Source organism: Nesoenas mayeri, assembly GCF_963082525.1.
Source record: "Nesoenas mayeri genome assembly, chromosome: 7".
NCBI classification, from domain to species: Eukaryota; Metazoa; Chordata; class Aves; order Columbiformes; family Columbidae; genus Nesoenas; species Nesoenas mayeri.
In genome coordinates this window covers 32,108,002-32,123,652 of record NC_137551.1, presented here as the reverse complement: position 1 = coordinate 32,123,652, position 15,651 = coordinate 32,108,002, and the positions used below count along the sequence as shown (strand labels likewise).

General features: G+C 36.0%; 1 protein-coding gene across 1 annotated transcript in view; it reads right to left on the bottom strand.

Moving 5' to 3' along the window:
- Positions 1-15,651, bottom strand: part of ATRNL1 (attractin like 1) — a gene marked incomplete at both ends in the record, with an annotated part of 484,917 nt that overhangs the window by 193,850 nt on the left and 275,416 nt on the right. The window lies entirely within an intron of this gene.

Genomic DNA, 15,651 nt, shown 5'->3' with positions numbered 1-15,651 from the left:
GCCACTTTACTCAGCAGTTTGATTTAATTTCAGATTCCTTCTGATCTTTCAGAGAAATAAGGGATGTCCCATATGAATAAGCAAAAGGATGTCCTAGAACCTTGATGTATGCAAGGAAATCACAGCAGCAAGTTAAACTATCTGTGATGGCTTTGATGCTGACAATGCCTTTCAGCAAAGGACTATCAAGACCACCAAGGAAATGTAGACTAAGACCAATTCACAGCATTTGAAACCCTGAAGTAAACCAGATTATGATGTCTCTACTACGACGAGATGAAATTTTTAGCATGCATTTCTATTAAAAACAGATTAAGAATTTTTGTACAGCAGTTAAAGCACAAAATAATCCGCCTCATTCCAAGTCCTCTCTACTTATTTCAAGTGAAAAAGCTATTAACACAGAAGTCATTGCCATGCACGTTGTGAGATGGACATTAAACACCTATGAACAAGGTCTGGTTTTTTCATTTTCAGGAATATATATTCTACCAAAAGCCACAATAACCTGTATGATTAAGACCTTGGTACCTGGGCAGAATAAAAGGTGTAATTAGATTAAATTAGGTGTAAAAAGATTAAAGGTGTAAAAGATTAAATTAAAGCAGAACTAATGAAGCTTTGATTCTTAAAGATTTGTGAGCTTTGTCCCCTGACTCTTCACCTTCATTTGCTCATAAGGATACCAGGTTTCCCAGAGTCCTCTGTGTCTGTCCTGCTGCGCTTACTCACCCGTTACTGCATCTATGCACAGAGCAGTTTGTTGGTTACTGACAAACACAACACATGTAGGTGTGCTGGTCCCTCCCTCAATGAAAGAACTAGGATGGGTCTCTGTCCTTGATCTGCCCATTGATTTTCCTGATGTCTGCTGAAGTTAATTATCTTTGCAAATTCTCCTTTTTTGTCCATTCACCAAAGGATAACCAATTCTAGGAGGATAAGGAGCATGGAGAAAAATCACATAGCCTCTATGTCCTTAGGCAAAAATTTGCGAGAAGGTTCTCTGAAGTCATACATTAGACAATATTCCTTGAAGTAGTCCTAGCTCCCCTCTCAGTTTAGCAGTGATATTCCAGAGTTGGTCATTCAGAGTGACAGGAAAGCCCACAGAGTTTGAGCCTTGGCACCGACAGCCTGTGCAATGCTACCAGCTCACGTCTGCAGAACAGCAAAGGTCTGAACCGACAGTTCCTGACTCCTACCACCCCTGGGCTGCATGAAACTACAAAACAGCTGGAACAGTCCCCAGGTACATAAAAGCCTCTCAGCACAAATCAGTTGTTTTGTGCAAAAAAGACCACTTTTTGGCTCTAATTATAAATGGAAATGTCTTCTGCTTGTATCTCTGCTACATGCATATTCTGCAGAAGACCTATGGAAATCACAGAATGGAAACATTTACTTTATTACCAAATACATTTGATGTTAACATTTGATATTTAACACGTGAAACACCTTCATCCAGCAATTTGTGTTCTAATCTCACTGGCCTTTGTTGCTCAAAAAGGGTAGAATTTCCAGATTTTGCTTTAACCATAAGAAACACCATATCCTAGACTTTCTGCCACCAGCATTCTTCTGCCTGTCCGGATTTATCAAAGAATGCAAGCTGGTAGCAATATTCCACATATGTTCACTTTGTATAATCCTCAAAAAAAAACAAAGTAGCTGAGATGTGCAAACAAAGCAAATATAATCCTTGCATAGACCATTTGCAGTGTTTCCTCTTTGTGGGTAGTAGGAGGAAACATGGGCTTTGCTTACAGAATTTTTACAATCTTCAGTGAAATTTTAATCAAAATCTTATACTTCTTGTATATTTAAAGCATGTTTCCAATCATCACAACTACAGAAAATAACAAAAGCAGTATTCCCAGCACAAGATATACAGATATAGAGTGATAAATTAATCCTCCGTTTTTCTCGACCTGAGACAACAGAATTCAAGGATAAGCTGACACAGTGTGTATATAAATCTCCATACTCTGTGTTTCTAAAAACAAGAGGTACTAGAAGTTCTGTCCTAAAACACATGAAATGTGCTATACATAAATGAAAGGCAATTATTTATGTCTATGAAATTACTAATGAAAAATAAATAAATTTCAGAATCACTCTGGTGCAATTAGTGTTACCTGATACAGTCACTAAAAGAACAGGAGCAGCACAGAGACAGCCACATAGGCATATGCCAGCTGGGGAGGGACACAGGAAAGGTGAGAGTGCACCTGTGTGAGCATGAAAGAATTGGCAAGGCACGCTGGCTGTGAGAGAAATAATCTGATTCCTGCAAAATATAATTGGGTAGGTTTGCTTTACATAACACTGAGCAAAAAATGGTAGCTGCCTCTCTAATAATTCAAACGATGCATAAAATATAACTTTCCATGAGCAAATAGTGAAAGTGAGTATTTAGCTATGAGTACACAAAATTTATCAACAAGTTTTCAACTAAAATACATTGGAAAAAATGCACCTTTGTATAATATATGAAATGTGAATCACAAGTCTGGATAAAAAAAAAATCAAAGCAACATCACTGAAAATAACAACCATTTTATCCTAACAGATGGCCAGGTGGCAATATAATGCTTTGTTAACTTTGTAGCAAGGGCATAAAACGTTTTTGCCTTTTTAATCACCTGAAAAACCAACCCTTTCCCACAAACCCAAAATCTATGAGTTATTTGTATATTGGTGCTCCTCTACTGGGTAGAATTGTTGTTATTCACACATCTCTTATTAAGGTCCATTTTGTGAAACTTAGATGATGATATTTCATTCAGCCATAATAAAGGCATGGAGAGTACTGTAACAGTTATTGTCTTGCCTAACAATGAAAAATGCAATCATTTGCAATGATGCCAGTGTTCTGTTCTTACAGTGTTGTTATCTAAAGTATGTCTGGTATGGATGCGAAAGGTGATGAGGACATCAGTCTAGATAACGGGGCAGAATCCAACTCTCACTGAAGTCACCAGGACCTCAGAAATTGATTTTAATTAATTTCTGATCGAAAGTATTATACAAAAAATTCAAACAAACTTGGTACAGTTGTGGACAATTGATAAGAGAAACTGAATACAGGGATGTGAACACTGATTGCAAAGCAAATTCACCGGGAACGGTGGATAAGTATCTCTCCTACCTTTCGCACATCCCATTTTAAGAGTAAACAGGTCCTTAGTTTTCAGTGATGTCAAGCTTGGAAGGTTTAAAGATTGTGTATCCAAAACTGTTCATTTTAATAGATACAACCCAAAATATTATCTGACACTGATTAATATGTTTCTCCATACTGAAAGAAAAATGCCAATTAGTACTGAATAGAAAATGTTAAGTACCTCAAAATACCTGCAAGTTGTGAAATATGTAACAAATATGCACAGATTTCATTCTAAACATTTAAAATCAGAACAAACATATGCCAAAAGTAATACAGAACAGTACAAAATATTGCTTCAGGTACTAAAATGCCTGCTGCAGTGGTAACTTTAATTTACCCTCTTTTAAAAATGGCATGCTATGAAAACAAACAAACAAACACAGATCTGCAAGGTGCATTGTAGAAACATTCTGTACCCCTGCATCACCAGATAAAAGTTCTAAAAGATACAAAATATCCCAACAGCTTAAAGCAAGACCAGTGATCATTGCTGTCTGTTTCCTTTGTGTAACCTACAATAAAATTCAACATATAAAGACTGGGAATCATAAAAAAAATAGATAAAATAGATAAGGTATGTATGGCTATAGTTGTAAAATTAAACACTTTAAATATTAAGACTTTTCAGACTTTATTAGTTATACTGATGAAAACAATTATTCTACAGTGGTACAATTTGCCACAGAACTTACTCCCATGACATAAAGTTGTGTTCCAGACCCACATTCCCAAAATTAGTTTTAAAAAAAGGATAAGAAAATACACACAAGATGAAAAAATATTAATAGCATTAAAGTAGCAAATGGCAACTTTAAAACCTAATTTGAAGGGGGAGCTAACTCTCTCTGAAGCCATGGAATATTTATGGGATAAAATATGCATTGAAATGGAATCAACCTTGATGCTAAATTCAGAATATAATCCGGTTTTGGATATTAATACTCTCTTCCAAGAAAAACAAATGAGCATATGGAAGAGAGAAAGTTCTAAGGATATGGGTGTAAAAGAGCGAACCCTGCAGCACTCAATTTACCATGTCATCTAATGCAGCCAACTAATATCCCCAAGAACCAAAATCTTTCAGTAGTTCCTATCACAGAGGCAGAAGCTGAAAGTTGCATGAGCATTGACATTTTTTGCAGCCCTTCAGTCCGCTCCTTTTGTGGATGTCTTTTTTTTAGGGCGTGAAGGATTTATTTTGTGGGTTGTGGGTTTTTTGACATATGGAATACACATATATGTAGAGAGATAAAAAGGTGAGCAATTATGATTAAAAACTTGCATCACATATTACTTTCAGTTTATGCTACTTGTTATAATTCAGGGAATTCTGTAATTTTAGGAATCCCAATCAAGTTTCAGGCCCCAGTGGAGATACAATGCAAGTCTCCTGACAGCCTCAGCTGGTCCTTCACTTTTGCAAATGCACTTTTTCTATGTGTAGGACAGTCTCTGAGACACTGCAATGGCCGATACATTTATACATTCAAGTGGCTTAAGCTGCAGAAGCAAATAACTGTGGAAAACAAATATGTAGGTAATGACCTATAAATTCATCCCTAACATCAAACAAAACGATGGAATGAGAGCTTTCTGCATTTTCTCCTTCACCTGTACTCCTCCAGAAAATGCACTGACTTGAAAGAAACAATCTTAACTTGTTAACTGTGTCGGAAATTCACAATGCCGGTTGTTTTTTTCTGATTTAAACCATGTATTACAGCTTGTGTTTTCAATTTCTGCATTGCTTCACATACTGCTGTACGTGTACCACTAATGAGGAGACAACTTTTTAAATTAAAAACATTAATAAAATGCTGCTTGTAGATATTTTTAAATTAAAAAAAATGTCAAATGTAAATAACCATCTGGGAATCTGAATAGTTATTCCTTTTATTTCAGAAAGCTTCCAGCAAATGAACTATTTCTGGAGAATTAAAAATATAACCCTCTACCAATGCACTGATAGATACCTTATGATGTTTGTGCTATATAGACACCCGATGCCTTTTTTGATAGTATGTGCTTTTAAACCATTCATACCCCTGATATAAGATAATTACACCCATCTGATCTAAATCTCTTCCTATTGGAACTTGTTTATATTTCCTTTTATTCTCACCCTTTGAGCGGATGCTAAACCATGGTCTTGTCTAACTGCTTAGCATGAATGAAACTTGGAAATACCATTGCTAGTGGTAATACTCAACCTTTAGGTTGATCCCTGTGGAAAAGGAGAGCCCTAAATGTTCATGTCCAAATTGAGAGAGGTTGAGAGTCCTCATTTTCCCATTTCCCTTCCTGCATTGGCCCTGGGTAGTGAAGCAAGTGCTCTCCTGGCACAAGACAATAATAATACACTGCTGCATCATCTCTTCATTGTTATACTAAGTTGCCCTTCTGTCCTCTTAAACCTTTTGTATGGTGATTTTGACAGTCAAGAGGTAGTTTAGTCTTTAATGATTATTATGTACCAGCAATGCACTCAGCCAAAAGCACTGCTTTCCCTAAAGAGTCATCAATCTACAGAAATCATTTTGACAATTGAGTTCAAGTACAACAGCCAAAAGGCAGAGGTCTAACCTTTTAGAAGTGCCAATTTTAACAAATACACAACACAGCTTAGATGTGTTTCATAAGAGCATATTCAAGTACTAGTAAAATAGAAAAGACAAGTAATAATGACTAACAGAAAGCAGAAACTGATGTATGTGATCTGAGAGGAAATGAGAACAGGAGAAAAATCAAAGATAACAACTAGACAATCAAACTCAGGAGGAGAAAGGGAAGAAAGATGTAAGATTAATTAATATGCTTATTATAACCTCTTCCCATATTTTCTGGCAGAGACTAATGTAATAAAACGAATATAACTGAACAAGTTTGTCACTTACTTGCAGAGGCTTCTCATGCAAACCTTTGCCATGGCTATTTTTTCCTTCTGGAAGCTCTCTAAGCAAGTGGCAGATAGAGGGTGCATTTGTATATTTGTATAACAAAATAGTAGGCATAACTGAATTTCAGATCAACATGAAAGAAGTGTTGCTGTAGCACGATACAAATGAAGTTAGCTTTTCTAGGGAAAGCTAACATTATTTTTGAAAGAACTCACAAAACTATGTAGTTGAAAACTCACATTATTCCTCTTGTCTAAAATTATAGCAACAACCTTCAGGGTAAGCGTCAGGACTCTGAGGGTGCTAAGAGGTCTTAATTGCCATAACCATACTGACTGGATGGTTTTGGACCCATTTTTTAAGCTGTGATTCAAGCCCCATGTCTGCTTCTGCAGTGTTTTTCACTTATCTGGGCACCCTGGATGGCCCTTGGATTTGGCTCATCACCAGGGCCATTTTGATGGACCCCATTTCCACCACCTGGCTCAGGCCCTGCAAGGCGGTGCTATGTGGGAGAGGACAGTGCCCATGCTGGGGTCACCCCTGGCTCCCCTTTTCCTTGGGCGTTGCTGGTGTTTGCAGCTCCCTGGCACTAAGTCAGTGGCCAACTGTTCTCATTTTGTGCCAACTTGTTTTTTTTTTTCCAGGAACCCTCTTCATCCCAGCCTTCAGATAAGCCCCATCTGAGCCTAACTAGCTGTCAAAGACATCTCCTATGCAGCAAGAAACACTGATAATGTCAGAATAATGTACACGTATAAACGTTACTGAGACCATAACAAATGCCCTCAGATACCTTTAACCTTTTCCCTTGAATGTCTAACTGATTATTCATGCAAAACTCAGAACCATCATCCTTAGCCTGCTTTTACCTGTGAGGTTGCCACTTCTTTTTCAAGAGAACTTGTATGTGCCAAAACCTGCCCATGCTTTCCAGCAGCTGAGTAGTAAAGCACATCATTTAAGCACAAATATTAAGGCAGCAACACAGCTGCGTCTCCAGAGCTGGGAGAATGTCATTGGATGCCAATACCATGGAAAAACAATAAACATATAATTTTTTAAAACTGATTTTAGTATTATTTTCTCTTTATTAAAAGATCAATTCCAAATAGAACACCACTCTGTAAAGGATGAGTTTCCACTTTGAATAAAAGTATTATTATAACCTCCCTAAAACACCAAGAAGACAGGTTTTTTCCTTATCTAACCAGTGGGTCCCAATGTATATCTCTTCAGAGACTCATACTATGTATGCTGGCCTCACACACATAGAACAATGACCTGCTGCAAGACATGACTGTACTTGAATTTGCACAAGTTACTCTGTTGTTATCACAGCCACAAGCCATTCAACATCAAAGGCACCTTCACTTAGGATTCAACAAACATCTATCTTGAAGAAGAAATTCTACAAGTACATTAATGAGTCACATTAAATATGCTCAACAGCTAAAATGGGAATGAAACTCTTCAGAAATTAGTTTGTTATTATCAAAAGCACATGAGCACCACTTGACAAACTTCTGTGTGAGTACAGGGAGGCAGTGTCACAGTGTAATTTTTTTGAGCCAAAACATTCTAATTTAGTCAGACAAAAAAAACCCTACATATCATTTGATTCACTATCTTTCATAAACAATTTTACTTTCTTACCTTTTCCCTTTGTTCCTTTAATTACTGGATTGTTTTAAGAATGTATGGAGATCAAAAGCTGATTTTATGGCACTTTGAGGTGTGAAAATCAAAGACAATAATAAATAAAAGATGATAAAAAATTAGCTTTTTTCCTCAAAAAAAAAAATTATATTTTTAGAACATGTTTTTTCCCTGCTTAAAATAAAATGAGTGTTTGGGAATGGTGCAAAGTACAAACTGTGTTGGCTTCTTCAAAGCAATCATAGCAGAGGTAGGTTCAGAACAGCTACAATATGAACTCACCATGCACATTTCACCATCTTGCGGCACTTGCACGTCTCAACTGTTTTTGAAGGCTAGAAGGCTTATATGCACGATGGGGAACAGTCCCATCTAGACTAGAGCAACTCACGTTATTTTAAAGTGCTAAATTTTAACCCCACTGAATCAATAGGAAATCTGATCATAGCATCTATAGGATTTCCCTTCTACAAGTTTATCTATTCAAAATTTTGTCTGCCTCCTAGAACATCTAGAAAAAGTACTAAATGCAGATGGAGTTATGTCTGCATATTCCTTATTTGCTCATTATCCCTTTATGCCATGTTATTATGGTAAACTAGAGAAAGACGTATACTTTCTGTTCATCATATTCTAGGCTACCTCATCCTACAAGGCAGAACTAACTGGCCATAACTAACAGGTTATTCAGAAGCCTGTTTACTTATAGTTTGAAAATCTTTATTGTATCTGATTTATTTTTGACAGCAATATGAGGGCACAGATTAGTAGATGAACCTAGCTCTTAATGTGAACTCTGGGGAAAACACCGCCCTGAGTAAAATAGGAAAGAGTTTTCATATAGAAACAAATGTGTGAACGAAATCAATATTTTTCATATGAAATGTAAAAAATGCTGACATTCTACCAATACCACTAACAGATCTTTGACAGACTTCAGCTTCAAGCAGGTTCTTCAACTGGTGGGTAGCAGTCCAGTAAATCCTGCTTTTGAAATTAAGTACATCCCAAACTGTTAACAGAAGGTCAAGTCCCATTAAGGGACTAAGGCTACCAGGAGCTGAGTCTCTGATCAGACAAACATTTTGTGAACATTTACACTGCCTTCCCACCTGGAGGACATTGAGCAAAATAGTACGGAAGCTTTGCATGACAGCTTGTTGCCTGAGGCCTCCCTGCATCATGGGGAGAAAACCAAAGCTAGTATTTTCAGACAGATACATCCCACAGCTTATCTTGGAAAGAATCAAACAAAAGAAGAAAGGAGTTTAAAAACAAAAACAAATTAAAAAAAAAACAAGCAAACAAACAAAAATAACAACAAGAACAACAAAAACCCCAACAAAACACATACAGCATAATATTTCCCTTGTTCTTGAAGTGAGAAGTCCAATAAATTATGAATATCTGTACTGGATGTAGGAATGCTGTAGGACTGAGCAGTAAATGGGCACTTACAGAGCTACAATGAAAAAACGAAGCCAGTGCTCAAGATGGTAACAGAAATAGCATCCCGTAAAATATTTGGATTAGAGAAATATCCTTCAAAGATAGTGGAAACTTTTTCAAAAATATGATGTCAGGCTGAGCTACGCTGAGATGTTTGCAAAACAGACGGATATAATCCCTTCTTCATAAGTCTTAGCTATGAATGAGAATTTTATATGGGTTGACAGTGAATTCTTGACTGTATCAACTACTAGAAAAACCTATTTAGAGCTGGGATGCTAGACTATATTTCTCAATATTCTATTTTGCTAGCAATCCAGCTAAATCACCTCATTTCTTTATGTTAGAAATATATACTTACTTTCCTCTTCCATCAAAAAAGTTTAATCTAAATGAAGCTGCTTACCTTCCACTAAAAGTGAGATTTTCAGCATGTAGATACATATCTTTGTCAAAAAGGTGTTTGGCAATAGCTTCTATGCCACAGTATTACTTCCAATTAATAACAGCCTTGTAAGTAGAAATAGAAAACAACAAAATAAAAAGCAAATTGTAGGTGTGTTATTCACTTTCTATTTGCATGCATTTCAATTGGGAAAACAATTTAAAACAATTTAATAAGCCGTAATTTTGTTCTTGTGTCACACTGTGTCAATCCAAATTTTTTACTGACAACCACTTTTTAGACACAAATAACACAGAAAAACTAATGCCATATTCAAGTACTGATGATGTCCCAAACACTGTATTTCAACAACACAAATGTCCTAAATTACCATTATATTCATTTTAATTAGAATTTGCATTTCAAAGCATTTTTGAAAAAAAATGTGTGATTTTATGTAATTTGTATCAATGGTTCAAGATGAAGAGGAAAGCCAAAGGTTATATATAAGTTATTAATTACATAAAGGAAGAAGCTATGCTTAAATTATTGTAGTTTCATGTGAGCAAACAAGTCATTCTGAAAGTAGTAGAAATATAAGATACTGTCCATCTACAGTATAGATAAATCATCTGTCACGGAATACAGGAAAGCAAAAAGAATGACTCACAAAGATGCAGTATTCTACCTTTTATAAGAATTCTCTACATGTGCTAAACGGTGCTGCTGTAAAAAAAAAGTATACGTGAATTTTAAAAGACCAGTGAAACTGGTTCAGCTACTGGAGAACTAGAACACAAATATATGTGTTACAGAAAACAAACAAACAAACATAAAAAAAAATAACAACAAACACAAACAAAAAACCCCACAACCAAACAACAAAAAACCCCACAACACATAAACTTGCTCCATTTCTGATCTGTGCGTGGTTTTCAATGTCAATCTCAAATAAGCTACCCTGCCTTGCTTGCAACTCTCACACAGAAGCCAGTAGGACTGCACAATGAAAGGGAAGTCAGGTCCAGAACAATTAATCCAGCTCAAATCGCAAAAATGTAAATAGTAGTTAAAGTTAGAAAAACAAATTATAGGCTGGTTCAATTAGCCAGCTGGATGGACATGAACTGAAATGGTATAAAATAGTATAAAAGGTAAGGGTGTGGTTTTGACCCTAATTTTCTACTCTTTGAGATTTTGCAATTTTTTAACCACACTACACGACATCAATAACATCAAAGACTGCATTTATGCATATGAGATTTACAAAGAAGAAAGCTGCCACTTAAAAGCCTTTTCAATGGAAAAAAAACCCTGAACTTCAGGATAATTACTTGCCTTTATCCTCATTTGGGACACAGTTTCGCAATAAAAGTATAAATATCTAATTCATGTAGATTTTAAAGTAGTCTTTAATGAGGAAGTGCAGGTACTATTACTGCACTTGCCAGCACTTTCAACATTTCAAAGTTGCTATCTTTCAAGAACCTGTGAGATGTTTAGTCATGCTGAATTAAAAAACAAACAAACAAACCAAAAAACCCACCAAACCACCAAAGACAGTTCATGATCTAGAGATTACTTGATAAAAAGGTCAACAAAAATTATGAAATCAGATATATGCGGCTGTAATTTCATATTACTGAGCAGTAAGCAGTCTAAGAGAAGTTGTGGATGCCTCATCCCTGGAAGTGTTCAAGGGCAGGTTGGACTGGTCTTTGAACAACCTGATCTAGTGAAAAATATCCCTGCCCATGTCACCAGGCATCAGACTAAGTGATTTTAAAGGTCCCCTCCAACCAAAAATATTCTGTGATTCTATAATACGTAAAAATACCTTTACCTGACTTCAGCATAAAGTTGACTTTTTTAAACATAAGATCATATGGTTAAAAGAGACTTCATGAGACTGTCAAGTGATCATTCACTCCCCTGCAAAGACATATCTATGTCTTCCAATTTCTGTCGTATATTTGTCTAGCCTACTTTAAAATGCTTTCAAAGATAGAGAGTCTCTGGAATCCCTAAGACAATCTACTCCAGAAATACACTACCCAAGTCATTATACTTTATTATTTTTCATTTTGTCACTTGAATGTTCTTTGCTACAGCACAGGTGCCTCACATCTTGTATTTCTACGACATATACAACAAATGCATATTTCCATTTCCTACCTTCAAGGCTGTTATCACATCTTCCCATGTTCTTCTTTTACACCATACAACTAAAGAAAGCCATACTTTACAGGAGCTCTCCTCTGAACATTTCCAAATGTTCCATACACTTTTTGAACTGGAGGATCAAAGCTGGACATAATGCTCCAGTTGAGGCCATACAAGCACAAGAATTAGATGCCTTAGAATTACTACTTCTACCAATGCAAATCAGTAACATATTCTTTTTTTTGTAACTAGGTTGCTGTTGAATTAACATTCAGCTTGTGAACCTTTCTAAGCCATCGATCAGTTCTGGAGAATTGTAGCAGTGTCAGCTTCTTTCTTAGGCTGTTTCTGTGAAGATGATTATTTCTACCAGGTAAAAAACTTGAATTCACCACTATGGATATTCTCTTCCATATGTAGAGATTCTATTGAAGTATAATCCTTCCCTCTACACACTTGCAACCCAGCTCCTAGTATCTGCAAATTTAATATATGTATGCTCTAATTGCGTAACTTAGGTCATTAATGAAAACACTGACGAGTTCTAGAGCTAGGCCAAATCTCTGAAGTTAACCCATAGTTAATGCAGTTAGCCACAGTCAACATGTAGCTAACACCTTATTTTACTGGTAATTAACATCAAAGTATGTCTTTCTGACCAGTTTGGCATCTACTCCACGTCTACATGATCATGACAATGCTTCCTTGCCTTACCTATTGAAGTATCACATGGTAGATTTTTTAAAGCCTTTATAATGCCAAACTGTACAAGCATCAGATGCTTTCCCCTACATTCAAAAAGACTTTTATCCTATCTTGGAAGAAATTAATATGATTCTCATATGATTTTGTTCATGAAAAAACACCTGGGCTTTTAATTTCCCCACTCCGCCCCCCTATAGGTGCTTGCAAACAGCTTCCTTTTTTTGAAAATATTTTTCCTTAACTTTCTGAAGGCATAAATTATTATAGTAGGTAAAAAGTAGTCCAGAATCAGTATTGTAAATCATTAGAATACCCATAAAGGATAAATTCCTAATAAACGGGTGATTGATTTTAATTATGCTGAAAATGAAATACATATGAGTTATTTCGTACTTTAATACTGTATATTATCAAATATTTAAACAAATATAATACACTAAAATTATAGACTGTATTTCACAACTTACAGTCCTTGTATCTCTGATTAGTAGTGAGGCACCCAGAAAACAATTAAGAGAGCAATCCAGTTTCCATTTCCCAAATAGATAGATGTTTAAACAAATTTCCTAGGGACAAACAGAATTACTAGGGAATAAAGTAAAAAACTCATGGAAATAAGCTTCCCAAATAACAGCAACAACATCTTTAAAGAAAAGCATATAAAGAAGACCTGTACAACTGATGTCGTTCAGATGGGGAAACTGATGGCCTAGGTAGCGAAGCAATGTGCACAATGGTACCCATAACACCAGGAAGCAAACGAGAGTCTCCAAACTCAAATATCTCATCCAGTAGCATTTCTGATAGTGGCTGAACAAATATAAAAGACTAAGAAACTACAGCTAATTAGATATGCTAAGTCTAATTAACTGGGATTTTCAAAGTGTATGTGGAGCACAAAAAGCTGAAAAAGCTCAAGCTACAGGTTTATTGTGGTTTCATTTTTGTTAATTAGACATGGGTCAATTGATTGTTAAAGCAGTCTAGTGTAATTTATTGATGTTACAATGTAACTGCCACGGTGCACTCAATCCAATAAATTCCAACCAAAATATCAAGTGGTATTCTGTTTTCCAGAAGTTACTTGTGCATAAATTGAACGGCATGGATAAAAATAATAGTCTGTTCATATATTCATATTCCCTGTAGTACTTTTGCTACTATACAACTGTCCTAAAACAACATTACATTAATTTTAATTAAATTTTGCACTTCAAAGCATTTTTTCCACACATAGTGTATTTTTATGCGACTTCTGCCAATACTTGAAGATAAAAGGAAAGCCAAAGGTTATATGTTAATTATTAATTATCTGTTGAAATTGAATGCAATGAGCTTAGTTTATATCAGGTCACACTAACTCTCAACTATTGTTTATGAACTATTGGAGCAATAGAAACTGTGGCTCCAGGAAGGACAGACATTGCATCATTATATCCTTAAGAAAGAATAACTACCTTTTTGTAGACTGTGTCACACACCCATACTTTCTTCTGAAGGGTTTTATTGTGTTTTTTCTTTGTTTGGTTATTTTTTTCCAGCCTAAGATTCCACTGTTACTTTGTATTCCCAGTTTCCTCAAGAAACAAACATACATATGCAAATTTTGTCACTGTGAACCTACTATTATTTCCTTCTACCCAGAGAAGGGGAAGAAGCCTTGAAGGTGCCCAGATGAACTGCACAGTTGCCATTTGCTCAGGGGGATCACACCAAAGAATGTCTGTACAAATATCTACAGAAAGTGGAGAAGTTCCCCATGAAGTTTGTTGATAAGCAACAATACTGACATTAACAGCACTGAACACATTCTGCTGAGACAGTAAATCAATTAATTGTGCAGGCACTGAAATAATAGCTTGGTGAGGTTAACTAATTTCCAGTTGCATTGATCATTGCATTTGCTTTGCATCAAAAATTATTAAAGCACTGACTGTAGCGAGGAGCCATCCACATATAAGAAACTTCAGTGCCTTCAAACAATTTTTTTTTAAATAAAGAAAGAATAATTGTGCATATTATCAACACTGACTTTAAGAAAGAAAAAGGTCAGTGTGTTTCTTTTAGAAGGTATTATCCATGCTGGGCAATGCGAAATGCAAACACTTTGGAATAGATTCAGTCATGACATTAATCCCTCTTTACTGCAACACAATGGCACACACACACAGAAATGTACCTAAAATCAGCTCTGAAAAAAATAACATATTTGCAAGGAGCAGTGAATATTTGTGGAAGCAGAGGTATTTCTGAAAAAGTATCAAAAATATTAACATCAGCTGTCTACAGATCAGTAGCAAATGTTACAGACATTATAAGAAACCAAAATTATTGTTACCATGATTTAATAATTTTAGAAGACACGATTAACATTCAGTTGTAAATAAACAGAACTTTAGGTAGAAAGAAGAAGCAGAGAGAGGAACTATATATATCTTCTAGGCTTGGACTTTGGTTTGCTTCCCTGCTCTTTGGACAAATAACCATTCTGACTTGGTTTCCTTTATACTTCCACCATTGCATTTCACCTGGCCCAAAGTTGTCTACTCAGTGCCACTAAAATTGCCCCAAACTCTGAGAATAGCTAAGGAGGAACTAAAGAGGAGAATTTGCACTTCCCTCAAAGAGCTCCTAACGTAAATCCTCAAACCTGTTCACTCTCTCTTCACAGCAGAGCTCTTCCAAGTTTCTGAGCATTTTTGTCATTTGCAACTAAATCCACTTACTTCTTTCTCATAGGGCTTTGGGGAACAGGAGGTTTGTTCGTGTTTTAAGAAGAGACAAAAAATTGACACTATACAGCAAACAAAGAGGGAATACAAATGTGAAGAAGAGTCCTACAACTTTGGGCCAATATTCGACACCTGCTCTTTTGTTTTTGTAAAGACGACAAAAATGAACCATCTATTTTGGTGCAATCCTCTTTATTTACATAGAACATATTCACCATCCTCATTCCTTTAACACTGTGGAAACAAATCCAAGTGACTTTGCCTCTCAGAAATTCAAAAGAAGCTAGCTGGCTTCTTCCCAGGCCCCCACTAAGGATTGCCTTTCTCACTGTCTGCTGCTTTTGCTGACAGGTAGTTTGCTAAAAATTCTCCTAATGCTCTTATGTTTACAACTAGTCCCATGGAAACCTCTCAAACCATAGAGCTCGAAAGCTCCTTAGGCTCTGCCAAGTGGCCAGTTGCCTCAGGCAGCCTTTTTCATTTTGGCCAGTT